The following is a 15,245-nucleotide window of genomic DNA, read 5'->3' as shown; positions in this document are numbered from 1 at the left end:
CTCACCCAAGAAACTTGCTCAAGTTCACACTGGTCAGTAGACAAATTCAGCACCATGTGAAGGCAAATCTTAGATTCTTCCCACCGCATCAGGCTGACTGCCTTTACCAGGTTTGTGGTCGGATTCTCTACAGTTCCTTTTATTACAAGGAACATATGAAATTGATCTTCCTAGTCCCTATACCTAGAAAAGGCATCCCCATCATAAACTGAATGTCCTCTTAAAAATAAAAGACAACTACCTCTAAATATTCATTGGCATATCTTGTAGTTCTGCTTTGAGGACACTTTCATCTTTATATCAACCTTTGTTTAATCTACTTCACTAGGTCTATATTTTATGCATTGTGAAGTCTCTTCTCAGAAAAAAATTATAAGTAGCATTATTTGTTATTAAAAGGAATAGTAGCATGAAGTTTTTTTGCTTTCATTGAGAAAATTTCCAAACTTACAGAAAAATAGGGCATAATAAGGAATCCTATAAGCTCAATACCCACCCTTAATCATTTTTAACATTCTGAAATATTTGCTACATGTAGTATTTTGCTGTTTATTATTTATTTTATAAAGTAAATAATAAACATGATGACATGTCTTCCTTATGTACTTCAGTATGCAGTCCTCAGAAAAAAAACAGTGAGGGTATTTCTCCTCTATAGTCACAATACTATTATCACATCTACCAAAATTCATAAGAATTCTTTCATAAAAATTATACCTAGTTTGTATTGAATTTCTATAGTTTCTTGAAAACAGTGGTTTGATCAAACCAGGGACCAGAGTAGTACCATTTTTTTTTTAAATTTGGTTGTTATTCTTCCCCTCATTTTTCATGACAATGACTTACTGAAGAGATCAGGCCACATGTCCTTTAGAATGCCCCACTTTCTACATACATTTTATTGCTCCCTCCTTTAAACTATGTGTCCTATAAACCAGAATTTAGATCTAAAGTCTTCATTCAATTCAGGTTACACATCTGTAGCAAGAATGCATGAATTCAGTCTTTATTAGAAAATGGGCCGAGTAAACCGCAGATCTGCCTCAAGCAAGGTAATATATTGAACAAAATTTCGTTATGTTCGTTCTTCCTCAAGAATCTATGAAGATAACAGTAGGGAACAAGTGGGAATGATGGCAAATGCTTTAATTCAATTAAGGCCCTGCCTTTATCTTTTTGCTGTGTGAACAGAATTTCTGAGAATGTATGTGTGTTTTCCAAGCATTGCACTATACCATAGATCTCAATCTTATCTGCTCTCTTCTCTAACAAGTTGCCTCAAAGAAAATAAAAGGGAAAAAAAGGGAAAGAAAACAAAATTCCCATCAAGTATTATCTTCCCATGTGATCATTTATGACAGCTTGAGAATGAAATTGAGCCTAAACTGCCAACAGCTATATTTTCATAAGTGAAGGCCCCACACTGATTGCCAGTGGTAAAACAGTACAATAATAATAAAATAAAATAAAAAAAAAACAATGTGAACTGCTCACACAACACCAAGCAGCTTTTCCAGTTTGCTTTGTTTAGTCTCTCTTTCAGTGTTGTGGAAACAACACTTCAGTTCTGGTTGAGAGGGTTCTTTTATTACAACACAATGCAATTTTTTTCCATAGTGACTTGTGCATAAATAGTAGTCTACAATCTTTTAAAGATACACTACCCACACTTCAGATACAGCATTAATAATATCCAAGTAGGAGACATCTGAATGGTTTCACACATAAAAGTCTGACTTGTAATAATAAGCTGGCTGACCACAGTGAAGACACAATGAAGATCCAAGTGCAGAAGGCCTTTATTTCATAGAAGGAATGTTAGGGTTGATACTGTGACCTAACATATTATTCAATGCTCTGTTACACACTATTTATTTGGGATATCAATAATACTACTAATTAATTATAATAGCTAACATTGATCTAGAGGTACTGTACATGGAGCTATCTACTTAGTACTTTGTAAGCATTACATCCACGTCAGTAATAAATAAATAAAATTCAAAAACAAAAAAGGATTAATAGTCAAGCCAGTCTTACTTCAGAGACTGCACTGTTAAAACTTCTCACAATTTCTCCCATAAGTGATATCATAGAAAGAGAGGAGAATATGAACACTGCTTTGCGTCTAAAAAGGTGTCAGCCAAAAAGAAAATAATCCATCCTGCCTCCTTCCCATACTTATTTATTTGACCTTATCATCAATGGATTATCATTTCCAGGGTTAGATACTAAAAATGGACAAAGTAAGTACATACTGCAAAAGTGGAGTAACTGGGCTATTTCTCAGCAGGGAATATAACTGGTATATATTCTAAACCAGGAGAGCCCAAAGTGAACACATTCTTTTGACAGAATCACCACAGATGCTTGCCTACTCCCATTCAGAGTCTACACCCAAATTTATGAACTACAAAAGAAGAAGGGAACATTAGGTGATAAAAAAGAAGGTAGAGTACCCAAGCGAAGAGGTAACTTCTGTCTCCAATAATAGGATGATTGAAATACCCCAAATCTTGACAGCTATGGAAAAACTTTAAGTTTATAAGTAAAATATGATATATATCTTCTTTTAAAAGATTTATCATTTATTTATTCATGAAAGACACACAGAGAGAGGCAGAGACATAGGCAGAGGGAGAATTAGGCTCCTTGCAGGGAGGCTGATATGGAACTCTATCCCAGGACCCTGGGATCACAACCTGAGCCAAAGGCAGACACTCAATGACTGAGCCACCCAGGCACAGCAAAATATAACAAATATATTTTTAAGTACACACTTGAATTCACCCACCTACAGACAGGCACACAAAAAATATGCAAGAAAAATATCCAGAAGAAGCACATATATGGAGTATTGATCACCAGAGCCTAAGTCTGTGGATGTTTGGGGATGGGAGATAAGATCAGATGTCAGTATCAGTAAATAGCCTGAATTTTAGAAGCCAGACAGAAACATTGGTCATCAAAAAGTAGCTGATTGGAGTTGAGAATGTCATCTAAAACTACAAGCTCAGAATTTATAGAATATATACTTTCACTTAAAAGATGAGTCTAGGAAAAGACTAGACACTGAAGGAAAAGGGATGAGGAAATTTCAAGACAGATTATGATAAATTATTTAAACTGAATCATAGAGAAAACAGACTGAACAACTGAACAGAGCATCAAGATATTTGAGAAGGATAATACCAAGGTATCTAATATACATTTAATTGGAATTATAGAGGAAGAGAATTAAACAGAAAAATTATTTGAACAAATGATGCAAATTTTCAAAAGGTGATAAAAACAATAATCCATAGATTCTAGAAGATAAATTAATCCCAAGCAAAATACATATATTAAAAACAACAACAACAACAACAACATTGAGGTATATTATAGCCAAACTACAAGAAATTAATACTAAAAAGAAAAGCACCCAAACAAAACAGACATCTTCCATTCAAGGGCACAATTATAAGAAGGACAGCTGACTATACATAAGAAACCATTTGAGCCAGAAAATGAGTAGAATTAACATATTTTAAAATCTGCAAAAATGAATGCTAACAATTACCAGCAAAAATATCCTTTGAAAACCAAGGATGAATTAAAGAAAATTCCAGGCAAGCAAAAGGTGAGACAATTTGTTGCCAGAACCTGCAGTAAAGGAAGTTCTAAAGGTAATGCTTCAGGCAGAAAAGAAACCATGCCAGATGTAAAATTGGATCTGTAGAAAGGAATAAAGAATACTAAAACTGGCAAGTATGTAGATAAATATTTTAAGTATCTTTTGCCTTTCTTAATTTTTTAAAATGATCTTTGAAGCAAAAATCAAAACTATGTGCTGTGGGGCTTATAAAAAATGTGGAAATATATTAATAATTGCACAAAGTACTAGAGACAGTAAAAGAAAATACATTGTTAAAAGATGCCTACATTGTACATGAAATGGTATCTAAATTTATGATAGACTGTTGTCAGTTAAAGACCCACATTGTAAACCCTAGAGCCACCATCAGAAGACTGTTTTAAACCAATAAATCTTCACAGAAATAGAGGAGATAAAATGGAATACTAAGTAAAATGTAATCCAAAAAGAAAAAATAGAGAAACAAAAAGCAGATGAGAAAAAATAGTAAGATAGCAGACATAAACATGGTCATTTTAACAATTTTAACATTTTAACAGTTACCTACAAAATAAATAGAACAAAAAATTCAATTAAAGGCAAAATTTACAGACTGGATAATTACTATAAATTAAAGGCAAAACTTACCAGACTGGATAAAAAGTAGCAAGAAATAACTATCAGTTGGGGCTCCTGGGTGGTTCGGCCAGTTAAACACCTGACTCTTGATTTTGGTTAAGGTCATGATGTCAGAGCTGTGAGATGAAGCCCTGCATGGAGCCCTGTGTCAGGCTTTGCACTGGGCATGGAGCCTGCTTCAGATTCTCTCTCTCTCCTTCTGCAAACCTCCCCACACCCCTGCCCACTCCTCCCTCTCTCCCTCTCTAAAATAAACAAACAAACAAACAAACCTTTTGGTAAATAATAGTTGTGTTGATCAATGGATCAGTATTGAGAATACAAAAATAGACCCATTGTGTGATCAATTGATTTTTAACAAACATGCCAAAGCAACTCAATGATAATAGACAGACCTTTTCAACAAAAATGCTGGAACATATATGTGTGTATATGTGTATGTATATGTGTGTATATATATGTATATGTATATGTACACACACACACACACACACACACACACACACACACACATATATACCCTTAATGAACCTTAGCCCTTAACTCACACTGGATCTCAAAGCCAGCCAAAAACTAAGTGGAACAATACACTTTTAAATCTAAAAAAAAAAAATAAGTGTTAATTATCTCCAATAAAGATACTTTTTAGAGATGCCTTGGTGGCCCAGTCAGTTAAGTCAGCTCAGAACATGATCCCAGGGTCCTGGGATCAAGTCCAGCGTCAGGCTCCCTGCTCAGTGGAGAGCCTACTTCTCCCTCCCCTTCTGCCCTACCCTTTCCCCCACAACCTGCCTGGCTCATGCTCTCTCAAATAAATAAATAAAATCTTTAAAAATATACCCCTTAAAAACTGAAGGTGAATTAAAGATAATTTCAGATACACAAAAACGAATTGGTGAGGGGCTGAAGGCCTAAACACAGAAGCTAAAATGAAGAATATCTTAATGACCTATAAGTAGAGAAAAGTTTCTTAGAAAAGAAAAAGCAATACCTTAAAATAAAATAAATAATACACTGGACTTCATCAAAATTAACATTTTCATTTATCAAAATATTTAAAATAAGATATGAAAGCAACCTAAGGGCCCATCAATAGATGAATGTAGATACACACACACACACACACACACACACACACACACATATGATAAGACTATTAGCCATGAAAAGTAAAGAGATCTTACAATTTGCAACAACATGGATGCAAGAGGATAATTATGCTAAGTGAAATAAGACAAGGACAAATACCATATGGTTTCACTTATATGTGGAATCTAAAAACTAAAACAAATGAACAAAGAAACAAACAAAAAACAGACTCTTAAATACAGAGAACAAACTGGTAGTTGCTATATGGGAGGTGGACAGGGGTATGAGTGAAACAGATAAGAAGTTAAGAGGTACAAAATTCCAGTTATAAAATAAATAAGTCACAGAGATAAAAAGCACAGCATAGGAAATATAGTCAATAATATTGTAATAATATTGGAAACAGATGGTGACTACATTTATGGTAAGCACTGAGTAATGTACTGAATTGGAACTAATGTTAACACTCTGTTAATTATACTTCAATTAAAAAATTAATTTTTTAAATAAAATTAAACACAAAAAAATGAATTAAAAAGTCATAGATTAGGAGAAGGTAAACATATAAACAGACAAAGAAAGAATGGTGGTTGGGAGGATGCATATCTATCTAGAAAAGAAAAGGATTCTTCAAAATTATAGATAAAAAGAAAAGGCAACAAAAAATTTTTAAATGGACAGAAGCAGGGATATGCACATAAGTAAGCACACAAAAAGATACTCAAAATAATCAGTCATCAAAGAAACTAAAATTAAAGCCACAGTATCTGTCTGTTAGAATGGCAAAAATTAACTCTCATACTTTAGTGGTGGAAATTTAAAATAGTACAACCACTGAAGAAAATTGAGTTTCATTTAAGTTAAACATAACTTACCATATGGCCCAACATTCCACTCCTATATATTTTCCCAAAAGATATAAGAACATATTGCCACACAAAGATTTGTACACAAACATTCATATAAGCTTTATTCATAATAGGCAAAAACTGGTAAAATTCCAATGTCCATGAACAGGTGAATGGATAAACAAATTGTGGGAGAAGTGACATCATCAAAATGGTAACATAGATTGTCTTCTACTTCAATTCCCTTCACAAGACCAGTTAACCACTATCCATAGGCAAGACACCAATTTAACAATCCTAGAACCCAAGGGTGAGGTTGAAGTTTCTCCCTGGAAGAGGAGACAGAGGAAGACTGCATTAAAAGTATAAGAGGAGGGGCACCTGGGTGGCTCAGTGGTTGAGCATCTGCCTATGGCTCAGGTTGTGATCCCCGGGGTCCTAGGATCGAGTTCTGCATCAGGCTCCCTGCAGGGAGCCTACTTCTCCCTCTGCCTATGTCTCTGCCTCTTTCTCTGTGTCTCTCATGAATAAATAAATAAAATCTTTTTTAAAAAGTCTAAGAGGAGTGGTTTCACTTTGACCACACTACCCCTCCCCCAGGCCAGCACTGCACCACACTAACAGGGCTCCCCTGGATCCATGGTTTCCTCAGTGGATCCAAGAGAACCCCAAGGGAACATTCTGCTTCCTCAGCATTGCAGGAGACCCACTCAGATCTCACCTCATAGGAATTACTGCAAGCATCTATGGAACTCAAGCACTGGAGATCAGATAGAGAAGAGAAGGAGAAAGAGCCAGGACTTAAAGAAACCGGCATTCAGAATCTGGCAAACTACACTTCTGCTTGCAGTGGCACCCAAACAAAGACTCAACTGACAACTCTGCAGATGGGCAGAGCTGATAGCCCCATCTAGCCAGAGAGCTCAACTGGCAGTTCTGCAAGATATGGGTGCCTAGCCAACATGCCATACCATTCCATAGACCTGCCCAGGCAAAAAAGTAAATTCTCAGCTCCACCCAACTGCAGAACATAGCCTCCAGTCTTGCCCTACTCTGAAGCCTCACCAGAAGACCTAGACAGCTATCCTACAGCTCCACTTAGGCAGGAAGCCACGCCAGTAACCCTGGTCTGCTGTTAGGCATAGCCTCTGGCCTCAGACATGAAGCAAATTAGAAAAGCGACCCTGGATAGCCTCAAAGCCCACCCTATGGAACTGCTTAGCTACTGAGCTCAGCAGACAGCCCTGTCTAATTGTTGAACATAGAGAGTTCCCACTCACCCAAGTAGGAAGCCCAAAAAGTGACCTCCTCTCCTCACCCTGTAGTATAACCTGCAGCCCCACCCAACCAGAGTGCTCAGGCAATAATCCCACTTACAGCACAGTATAGTTGCCAGCCCCATGAAATTGCAGGATGCAGTTGAAGGCCCACCCAACTGAGTGCTTGGCCTGCAAACTTGTCCAACAGCATAGTCCACAGTCAGTGGCCTAACAAATCATGAAGCCCAATATGAGGCCCACCCAACTATAAGACATAGCCTGCAGCCACATGCTGAGGCCCCAATCAATTATGAAGCCCAGCCTGCTGCTCCACCTTAACCGAAGAGTCCAGTCAGCTACACCAAGCATAGCCTGAGGCCCCACCCTATCAGGACAGACTGCAGATACCAGCTCATAGCCTTGCCCAACAGCACAGTCTAACCAGTGGCATCACTCTGCTGGGGAACACAGCCTACAACCTCACCCAACCAGAGGTGATTGCAGAGCACTGATAGTGGCCCCATCTAACCTCAGAGCACAACCAGAAGCACTGTCCACGGGAGCCCAGTGAATAGTCTTGCTTGAATGCAAAGCACAGGCAGCAAACCTTTCCAACTGTGGAGTCCAACTAATAGCACACCCTCCTCAACCTCAGAGCACAGGCAGTACCCCAGCCCAACTAGAGATAGCAAGCCCTGCCTACCCACAAATGCCAACCCAAGCTGACCTGATGTGTAAAAGCCTTTCACTGTTAAAATGAACATGTACAGTCTAGAAGAGGGGGCTGCTTAGTCAAATGTTCAGATACCAACAGAAGAATACAAGGATCATGAAAAATAAGGTAAACATGATACCATCAGAGGAAATTAACTAATTAAGTTCCAATAACTGACGCTAAAAGAATGGAGATCTATGAACTGTCAGACGAAGAAGTAGGAGCAATTTTCTTGAGGAAGTTCAGTGAACTCAAGAACATGTGGACAGACAACTAAACAAAAGTATGAAAACAATGCATGAAAGAAAAGAAGTTGAAGGGAAAAAAAAGGAATTCTAGAGCTGAAGAACACAATGACTCAACCGGAGAATTCAAAAGAGAGCTTCCATAGCAGATTTAACCATCCAGGACATCAAGCAGGTTAAGCTTAAAAATGGCTACACCAAGACACATTATAATTAAACTCTCAAAAGTCAAAAACAAAGAGAAAATGTGAAAGGTAGCAAAAGAATTTGTTACCTACAAGGAAACCTCCTCCTCCCTTCACAAGACTATAAGCAGATTTTTCAGCAGAAACTTTCCGACTTGGAAAGAGTAGAATGATACATTCAGAATACTAAAATAAAAAAACTCAGTTAAGAATACTATACCTAGCAAAGCTGCCCTTCGTACATAAAGGAAAGACAAAGACCTTCCCAAACAAACAATATGAGGAAGCTCAACACTAGACCTGCCTCACAAGAAATGGTAAGAGTGTTCTATAAACTAAAATGAACGAATGCTAATCAACACAGTAAAAATGTATAAATGTGTAAAATTCACCAATAAAGGTAAATATGTCATCAAAATCAGATTCTCCATTACTGTAATGGTACTATGCAAATCATAACTCAAAAGTTTTTTAAAGTATTAAGATAAATGTAACTATAATAATTTGTTATTGTATACACAATAAAATATGTTAATTATAATATAAATAAATGAAAATGTAGGGGATGTGGGTAGAGAAGTAAAAGTACAGAGTTTCTGTATGCTGTTAAAATTGAACACCAATAAAAATTAATTTATTAAAATAAATAAATAAATAAAGTTGCTGTCAGCTTAAAATAGGATATTAAAACTATAAGGTATTTTATGCAAGTCTTGTGGTAATCATGAAGAAAAAACTTGTACTAGATACACAAAATGTTATGATAAAGGAGCCAAAGCATACTACTACAAAGAACAAAATACAAAGGAATACAGCAAATAGGAAGGAACAATAAACCTACAAAACAATTAGAAAATAATTAATAAAACAGGGATCATAAGGGACACCTGGGCGACACAGCTGGTTGAGCATCAGACTCTTGGTTTTGGCTCAGGTTGTAATCTCAGGGTCATGAGACTGAGCTCCACATCCAGCTCCACCCTCAGCTCAGAGTCGGCTTGAGATTCTCTCTCCCTCTCTCTACCCCTCCTGCTCCTGCTCTCTCTAAAATAAATAAATACATCTTAAAAAAAAACAGGAATTGTAAGTCCTTATCTGCCAATAATTGTTTTAAATACAAATGGATTAAATTCTCCAGCCAAAAAACACAGACTAGCTGAATGAACTAAAAAAGGAAAAAAGATCCAATGACATGCTATCCATAAGAGACTCAATTTAGCTTTAAGAGCACATGTAAGATGAGACTGAAGGGATAGAAAAAGATATTCTAAGCATATGGTAACCAACAGAAAGCAAAAATAACTATACTTATATCAGACAAAAACACCTTAAGCTAAAAATGCTCATAAGAAACAAAGAATGTCATTTTATAATGATAAAGTCAATTCATCAAGAAGATATAACAATTATAAATATTTATGTACCCAACATGAGGACACCTAAATATAACTAAGCAAATATTAACAGAACTAAAAGAAAAATAAACACCAATAGCATTTGAGACCAATGAAAATGGAAGCACAACATATCAAAACTTATGGATTTGCATCAAAAGCAATTATAAGAGGAAAGCTGATAACTATGAACACCTACATTTAAAAAATAAAGATCTCAAGCAATCTAAAATTATACCTCAAGGAATTAAAAAAGAAAAACTAAGCCCAATATCTGAAGAAAAAAATAATAAAGATTAAGGCAAAAATAAATGAAACAGAAAAACAACAGAAAAGATTAACAAGAGTTAGTCTTTGAAAAGATAAAATTGACAGAACTTTAGACAAATAAATGAAGATACAACAGAGGCCTCAAGTAAACAAATTCAGAAATGAAACTGGAGACATTACAACAGATAAAACAGAAATACTAAGGATCAAAAAAGTCTACTATGCCCAACTATAGACAAACAATCCCAATAATACCTTCTTAGAATCAAAAAGTTACATAAGTTACAAAAATCACTTATCTCCTCAATGACTTCATCTATACAACTTACTCAGGCCAAGTTTTGTATAATTATTATTGAGAGCCTTACTAGTTTCTATTAATTTTAATGTAATATTTCTAAGAATAGTGCAAAAGATACCCATACATCTATGTAGAATTAATAAATGCTAACACTGATATATAACTTCATATTTGTATAGTTTATGAAAAATTACAGATTTGGTTAAGCCAGCCCTTGTACATCTCCCCATTCCATAGCCTCTATCTGCCTGCCCAATGGAAAGCGCTATTCTGATTTTGTATACACATTTGTCAATCTTTATACTTTCTTCCCCAATATGTGTCTGTTAGCAATATATAGTATTTCTTTGTATCTTTACATCTTACATAAATGCTATTTTACTATAATTTTTTCAGTCAGCTTAAGAGTTCTACCAAATGGCCACATAGATTTTACTTCATTCCTTTTACCTGCTATACAGTACTTAACTGCATGATTGTACCAGAAATACATTCACACACTAATATTTAGATTGTTTTAAGATTTTCTCACTACAGAAAGAGGTAATTAAGGTCCTTGTCACAACTACTTGTAGACTTATATGAGAGTTTCACTAGGGGAAAGTAACTAAATGTGTAAATTGCCCTTGGTAGCATTGACATTTTCACAATATTAATTCTTCCAATCCATGAGCATGGAATATTTTTCCATCTCTTTGTGTCAGTTCATGTCTTTTACCCATTTCATGATTGGATTGTTTCTTTGCTGTAGAGCTTAATAAGTTCTTTATAGATGCTGGATACTAGCCCTTTGTCTGATACGTCATTTGCAAGTATCTTCTCCCATTCTGTAGGTTGTCTTTTAGTTTTGTTGACTGTTTCTTTTATTGTGCAAAAGCTTCTTATCTTGATGAAGTCCCAATAATTCATTTTTGCTTTTGTTTCTTTTGCCTTCCTGGATGTATCTTGCAAAAAGTTACTGTGGCCAAGTTCAAAAAGGGTGTTGCCTGTCTTCTCCTCTAGGATTTTGATGGACTCTTGTCTCACATTTAGATCCTTCATCCATTTTGAGTTTATCTTTGGGAATGGTGAAAGAGAGTGGTCTAGTTTCATTCTTCTCCATGTGGCTGTCCAATTTTCCCAGCACCATTTATTGAAAAGACTGTCTTTTTTCCAGTGGATAATCTTTCCTTCTTTGTCGAATATTAGTTGACCATAAAGTTGAGGGTCCACGTCTGGATTCTCTATTCTGTTCCATTGATCTATGTGTCTGTTTTTGTGCCAGTATCACACTGTCTTGATGACCACAGCTTTGTAGTGCAATCTGAAATCTGGCATTGTGATGCCCCCAGATATGGTTTTCTTTTTTAATATTCCTCTGGCTATTTGGGGTCTTTTCTGATTCCACACAAATCTTAATATAATTTGTTCTAACTCTCTGAAGAAAGTCCATGGTATTTTGATAGGGATTGCATTAAACGTGTAAATTGCCCTGGGTAACATTGACATTTTCACAATATTAATTCTTCCAATCCATGAGCATGGAATATTTTTCCATCTCTTTGTGTCTCCCTCAATTTCTTTCAGAAGTGTTCTGTAGTTTTTAGAGTATAGATCCTTTACCTCTTTGGTTAGGTTTATTCCTAGGTATCTTATGCCTTTGGGTGCAATTGTAAATGGGATTGACTCCTTAATTTCTCTTTCTTCAGTCTCATTGTTAGTGTATAGAAATGCCACTGACTTATGGGCATTGATTTTGTATCCTGCCACGCTACCAAATTGCTGTATGAGTTCTAGCAATCTTGGGGTGGAGGCTTTTGGGTTTTCTATGTACAGTATCATGCCATCTGCAAAGAGGGAGAGTTTGACTTCTTCTTTGCCAATTTGAATGCCTTTTATTTCTTTTTGTTGCCTGATGGCTGAGGCTAGGACTTCTAGTACTATGCTGAATATCAGTGGTGAGAGTGGACATTCCTGTCTCGTTCCTGATCTTAGGGGAAAGGCTCCCAGTGCTTCCCCATTGAGAATGATATTTGCTGTGGGCTTTTCATGGATGGCTTTTAAGATGCTGAGGAATGTTCCCTCTATCTCTACACTCTGAAGAGTTTTGATCAGGAATGGATGCTGTTATTTTGTCAAATGCTTTCTCTACATTCATTGAGAGGATCATATGGTTCTTGTTTTTTCTCTTGCTGATATGATCAATTTCACTGATTGCTTTACGAGTGTGGAACCAGCCTTGCATCGAGGGGATAAATCCCACTTGGTCATGTGGTGAATAATCTTCTTAGTGTATTGTTAGATCCTATTGGCTAGTATCTTGTTGAGAATTTTTGCATCCATGTTCATCAGGGATATTGGTCTACAATTCTCCTTTTTGGTGGGGTCTTTGGTTTTGGAATTAGGGTGATGCTGGCCTCATAGAACGAGTTTGGAAGTATTCCATCTCTTTCTATCTTTCCGAACAGCTTTAGTAGAATAGGTATGGTTTCTTCTTTAAATGTTTGATAGAATTCCCCTGGGAAGCCATCTGGCCTTGTACTTTTGTGTCTTGGGAGGTTTTTGATGACCACTTCAATTTCCTCCCTGGTTACTGGCCTGTTCAGGTTTTCTATTTCTTCCTGTTCCAGTATTGGTAGTTTGTGGTTTTTCAGGAATGCGTCCATTTCTCCTAGATTGCCTAATTTATTGGCGTATAGCTGCTCATAGTATGTCCACTATAGCTAAACTGTGGAAGGAGCCTTGGTGTCCATCAAAAGATGAATGGATAAAGAAGATGTGGTTTATGTATACAATGGAATATTACTCAGCCATTAGAAACGACAAATACCCACCATTTGCTTCAACGTGGATGGAACTGGAGGGTATTATGCTGAGTGAAGTAAGTCAATCAGAGAAGGACAAACATTATATGGTCTCATTCATTTGGGGAATATAAAAAATAGTGAAAGGGAATAAAGGGGAAAGGAAAAAAAATGAGTGCGAAATATCAGAAAGGGAGACAGAACATGAGAGACTCCTAACTCTGGGAAACGAACTTTGGGTGGGGGAAGGGGAGGTGGGTGGGGGTCGGGGTGACTGGGTGACGGACACTGAGGGAGACACTTGATGGGATGAGCACTGGGTGTTGTTCTATATGTTGGCCAATTGAACACCAATAAAAAATAAATTTACAAAAAAAAATTTCCCACAATATAACAAATTTCTTATGTTTGTCATTTGGGTTTCCTTGTCAATGAACAGCTTGTATCTTTTTTTATATAAATTGGTTTATTTCCCCATTTGTTTTATAATAGTTCTATTTATGTTTTCTTTTTATTTTAAGTTGTCAAAATTCCATTTCTCATAAATTTTGCAGCATATTGATTTTGGTTTTTTGTTTAAAGTTTCTATTTTAATTCTAGTTAGTAGATAGTGTGATATTGGTTTCAGGAGTGAATTTAGTGATTCACCCCTTACATATAATCCCCAGTGCTCATCACAATTGCCCTCCTTAATATCCACATTTTTGGTATCAATACTTATTTTGTTACATGCACTGAAGATATCTTTTCCCAATCTGTGACTTGTCTTTTAATTTTGTATAATGGAGGCTTTAAAAAATGGATTAAAAAGTATTTTGCAGGCACCTGGGTGGCTCAGTCACTTAAGCATCAGATTCTTGATTTCGGCTCAGGTCATAATCTCAGGGTCCATGAGATTAAGCCCTGCATAGGGCTTCATGCTCAGAGAGAAGTCTGCTGGAGATTCTCTCTCTCCCTCTTACTCCTCCCTTCCCCCCACTCACACGTACTTCCTCTCACTAAAATATATTTTGCTATTCTTATATGTATTCATATTTCTCTTTGGAGTTTATACTTTTGCACATAGCTAAATCAATCCTTCATTACGGAGAGGCCATTAAAGAAAACATAAAAGAAGAGAGAAATTAAAATCTTTATACACTAAAAACGAACAAGAAACAATGAAGGAAAGCAAGGCATATCTGGAAAGAACTGAAGAGAGATTCTACATGTAAAAATATTTTCCTGAGGTGCCTGGGTGGTTCAGTTGGTTAAGCATTCAAATCTTGATTTTGGCTAAAGTTGTGATCTCAAGGTCCTGGGATGGAGTCCTGCATCAGACAGAGCTTAACATGAAATCTGCTTGGGGTTCTCTCTCCCCCTCTGCCTCTGTCCCTCCCATGACTCATGCTCTCTATCTCTAAAATAAAAATCAAATAAAATGTCAATACACTGGACAACAATTTAGACACAGCTGAATAAGGAATGAATAAACTGGAAAAAATATTAAAATTAATAATTCAATACAGAACATAAACAGATGGAAAGGAAGGTTCAGAGACAAGGAGAATGAAAAGGTCCAATAAACATCTAATGAACATTTAAAACTAAAACATAGAGCTAAGTGTTTTGCATACATTGTCATTTAGTTGACATAACACATTGAAGTTCATATTATTTTTTATTTATGCCAAGAGAGATACTAAGGCTTAGCTGAATAATATGTCTAATTTACACATATGTTGGCATGTGATGGTTAATTTATGTATTAATTTGACTGAGCCATGGAATGTCCAGACATTTGGTCAAGCATTAGTCTGTGTGTTCCTGTGAGTGTGTTTCTGGGTAAGAGTAACATTTAAATGGGTAGACTGAATAAAAATTTCCCTCTATAATATAGGTGAGCCTCATCCAATCAGTTG

This window comes from Vulpes vulpes, chromosome 1 (assembly GCF_048418805.1).
Source record: "Vulpes vulpes isolate BD-2025 chromosome 1, VulVul3, whole genome shotgun sequence".
Classification (NCBI taxonomy): domain Eukaryota; kingdom Metazoa; phylum Chordata; class Mammalia; order Carnivora; family Canidae; genus Vulpes; species Vulpes vulpes.
The sequence above is the reverse complement of the archived record's forward strand: the minus strand, read 5'-3'. Positions refer to the sequence as shown.